This window comes from Tachypleus tridentatus, chromosome 7 (assembly GCF_004210375.1).
Source record: "Tachypleus tridentatus isolate NWPU-2018 chromosome 7, ASM421037v1, whole genome shotgun sequence".
Taxonomy (NCBI): Eukaryota; Metazoa; Arthropoda; class Merostomata; order Xiphosura; family Limulidae; genus Tachypleus; species Tachypleus tridentatus.
This window is the reverse complement of record NC_134831.1, coordinates 13,236,318-13,241,166: the sequence shown is the minus strand read 5'-3', so window position 1 is coordinate 13,241,166 and position 4,849 is coordinate 13,236,318.

Here is a 4,849-nt window from a genome sequence, read left to right as displayed (position 1 = left end):
ATATAGGTATAAAGGTGTTCATTTATATTGGTTTATTTTGGGATTGAGTTGTTGTATAAGTAAGGCTTCTTTAATTTTTGCGTTTGTTTATGTTTGTTTGTTTATTTAGTATTTGGGTGTTTTCTACGGATATGTTGTGCTTATTTGAGTTGCAGTGTTCGAAAACGTGTGAAGGTGACATTTTGTGTTCTCTGAATCTGCTTTCCATTTTTCTACTTGTTTCTCCAATATAGAAGTCGTGGCAGTTATTACATTGTATTTTATAAATAATGTTGGTGTGGTGTTTGTCAGTGCAGTTTTTACACGGTGCCCTCGCTAGTACAGGGGTAAGTATGTGAATTTACAACGTTTAAATCAGGGGTTCGATTTCCTTTGGTGGGCACAGCAGATGGCCTGATGTGGCTTTGCTATAAGAAAAACACAAGCACTCTTCAAGTGAGTGGGTTTTCTCGACATCACTGCTTAAGCAATTCCGATCTTAATTAGAAAGCCGTGTAAATGATATTAGTTTTAAAATATTTTATTTTATATACACGACGTTATTTTGTTACTTTAAATTGAATAATTGAATTTTTAAAAACACTTCTGAGACCATATTATCATTTAAGCACTGCAGTACTCAATAGTAGGATTGTGATGAAACAAAATGGCGGTCATAAAAATCACACGTTTAAAGGCACATTTGCAAAAACTAAGTTATAACAATGTCTGTTTCAAAGTAGTGGCTGAGCAAAATTGAAGTTTTTATACTTATAAAGCTACCTAAATCCATATATATATATATATATATATATGTTTATTGAGTGAATCACAATTTCATTATTCTGACGAATTATCTTCTAAATGATTTTTTAGACAATCGTACAGAGAACATGACGAACTTTATCACTTATTCTTTCACAGAATTCTTCATCTAGGGTTCCATTGATTGATTTCTTGGATCGAAATGATGGTAGTGAGAGAGAAGGTAACTAATCTACGGCATTCATCACTAAAATCTTGGACTATTCTAACAGAAAATATTTTTTCACCACTCACGCTTCCAAAACGCAGAACATTATTTTGCGACAATGGAAGGCAAAGCACAGACCTCAGGTTTTACAATCAGTCATTCTAGCTCCCCCGTCAATGGCAGAGCGGCATGTCTGCGGAGTTATAACTCTGAAATCAGGGTTTTCTTCCCATGATGGGCAGAGCGCAGATAGCCAGTTTATTGTGTAGTTTTGTGCTTAATTACAAACAACAACTGTCATGGTAACTAATAGTCATATTCGGTCCTAAAAAGGCCCGGCATGGCCAAGCGTGTTAAGGCATGCGACTCGTAATCTGAGGGTCGCGGATTCGCATCCCCGTCGCGCCAAACATGCTCGCCATTTCAGCCGTGGAGGCGTTATATTATGCGGTCATTCCCACTTTTCATTGATAACAGAGTAGCCGAAGAGTTGGCGGTGGGTAATGATGACTAGCTGCGTTCCCTCTAGTCTTACACTGCTAAATTAGGGACGGCTAGCACAGATAGCCCTCGAGTAGCTTTGCGCGAAATTCAAAAAACAAAAAGAAAACAAACGGTCCTAAATAATAAATGTATTATAATGATGCACTCTTTTATATATATATGATTTATTTACCTTGAATAAAGCGAAATCTTTATTATTGAAATACAACAAGTTCTTCAGAAATGTTGAAACACAATGGTCTGTGTGCTTTGTCCATTGCGAGTATCAATACCTGATTTTTAGTATTATAAGCTCTGGCGTTTAACGCTTAGCCCTCGAGTAGTTTTGTTCGAAAAAAACAAACTAGAATGTTTTTTTTTTTCAAAATGTTGGTTATTTTTTTGCTGATGTCGGGAGCATATGGTATGCATCGGAGTAAGGTTTTATAGTTTGTTGTATTTTGGGGTGTATTATTGTTGGTCTAGGTGTGTGCGTATAATTTTTCCCACTGTTTTGGAGGAAATTTGTTGGTGTTGATGAAGTGTTGTTTTATTGTATTAATTTCATCGTTAATTTTATAGGCTGAATATAGTTTTGTGGCTGTGTTTATTGGGTTTCTTAATATGCTGAGTTTTTATTAACGTTTCATGTGCTGAGTCCCATGGAATGTGTAATTCAATATGGGAGATTTTTTTGTGGATTTCTGTTTTGAATTGTGTATCGGTTCTAGTGATCTTGAGGTTAAGAACTGCTTTCTGGTTAGTTTTTTCCTGTACACAGGTGGACTTAATGTTGTGCCGTATAGAGTTAACGTGGTTGAAAAACTAAGTGTGTGTTCTGTACATGTGAATGCAGCAACTGTATCATCAACATACCTGTACCAGTACTGTGGTAGGTGTAAGGCTGAACTGATCGCTTGAGATTCAATCTGTGTCATAAAAATGTTGGCTAGAACTGGTGACTTTGGTCTGGATTGAACCCCTCCCCGATCACTTGCTTTGGGGTTTGTTTTCTCGCAGGCCCTGGGGCTGCTTGAGAGGGTGTGGTTCAGCGTGTTGGTTCGGCAGTGCACGATTACCGCTACTGCCCTGTTAACCTGTTTGACAGGGTGGAGGTGGTGATGAGGAGGATCCTCCCCTGGTCTGGTACCTGGGGACTGTCCTTCCTGTGGATGACTGCACATCACGAGCCATCGAATGCCATGTCTTTGCCTACCTGTTTGGTGGCAAGTGTGAGGTAGTATCTCGACTCTACTTGACGCTGCCGCCTCGCAGGTGTGGTCTGGGTATCTCATGTGTCCGGACCCAGTGTCTTTCCCTTCTTCTGTCAACTACATTTCACTGTCTGTCTTTGGAGGGTCAACCCTGTTGCCGTCTCACGAGACTTGGTTGGCACGGGGTGCAGGCTCTTTGGTGTTCCTTTGAGTCTGCAGACACTGATGTGTTTTTCTGGGTCCCGCGGCTCTCGGCAGAGGCCATACTGTACTATGTACTGGCCCCTGTACCCAAGCACTTGGCCTTTTCCTTTCAGTCTACCATCACCGTCTGTAGGTACGTCATATGGCTTGCTTGGATGCTGGGACGGGCGAGATATAGGCTGTTACTTCGCCTTGAGGTGGACTATCAGTGCCTTGGTTCTGGGACATTTTACCATCTCTGGTGGTATTGCCATTTTGTGCGTTGGTGGGGTGTCGGGTGGAGATCGGATTCTGAGCCACCCTGCCTCCACTCTCGCTTCATGTAGTTATCAGTGTATATATTTCAAGTGTTTTTCTCAGGTATGTGTATCATATTTTTTCTCTTGTACATATTTACTTTTAACATTTTCGTCATGCTTTTTATTACAGTTTCCATTGTTGTAAATAAATTAAAAATTAATCTGGTTCGACGATCTGTTGGTGTCTTGCTGAACAATCCAACGAATTCTCCTGCTCAACCCCATGGAAATTTTCTTTGGTCGACCACTTGAAATTCTTGTTCTGTATTCCTCCTGATCTTTTAAGAAATTTTCAACAGCAGTTTTGCTACGCCCAATCTCACCAGCGATGGCACATTGAGCGAGACCTTGCTTTTGCAGCCCGACAATGGTATTGACAAAATTATTAGAAAAACTTGACAGTGAAAGTTTAATGCAATGTTAAAATTGGTTATATTTGGAAGTGATAGTTTATTGCAGGTTTGTTTATGTAACTATGCACAAATTATACATTGTGTAGTTTCATTGTTATGATTTAGCACTTTTATTATTGGGTTATGTTACTAGAACCTAAGTTTTGTCTCATTGCTTAGATTGATTATTATCATATAATAATGTAGTATGTAGAAATTTTTGGGCCTCGATAAGGCTATAATAACACATACAAAATGTAAAGTGAAATTATCACAGATTTCATTGTAATAACAGAGTATAAAAGTACAATTTGTCATGTCAGTTGTATTCTAAAGTAATTGAAAAGCTGTGTGGACTTTTGACAAAAAGAGATTTATTTAAAGCTCTGGATACAAGTGTGGTGATTGTTATCACTGTCTGTATTGTAACAACAGAGCATAGAAGGATAGAGGAGCTGTAACATGATAGGTTATGTCTTTAAAATAATTTTCTCTTGAGAAAGAAGGGTTACAGGTGATGAATGCTTAATAAAGGTAGAAAGATAGCTGATTATAGGAAGATAGATAATTGTTGGAATGAATGGAACATTCGTGATGGCCCAAACAACAGATTGTTGTCCTTCAAATGTTATTGGAAATGTTAACAATGTTGGTATAACTCATGTTCAAGAGCAATTTTTTGTTTTTTTAACGTCTCAGGGTAATAGTATTAATTACCTTAAAGCACTTTTATTGCAAAAAAAAAGCTAACAGTTTTGCTTTAGACTTAACATTGTATAGCAATGCAGTAGGAAAGTGACTGCATCCTAAAGAAACTGAAGGCAGTGAGGCATTATCCAAATAGAATAACTGTTGTAGATATACATGTGGATGTATGTATATATTGCACTAGCTGGGAGTGAAACCTACCTGTTGTAGGTCACCACAATGTGCAGGAAATAAGCTGAATGTATTCTCACTAAGTCAGAATATTGTCTTGCTACTGCAATGATAAAGAAATGTGAGCTGGGATTAGACCATCATGAAACAAGTTAGTTTTATAGTACTGATGACCAGTCACTTTGGTAGTAACAGTGTGTGGTTACACTTGTGTGATAGGAGTGAGTAACTTAATTGAACCTCATTCATGATAGGTATAGTGGCTTATTATTATTCCTCTTGAACATTGTGTCCATGGCTGCATGATCTATAATAAAGGTGTGTTGCTGACTGTGAAGAGGATTTTTCAAAAGGATTCAGATTATTTGTTGAGTTGGACAAACAAATATTAGGTGGCTTTTGTTTATTATAAATGCAAGAAACTGT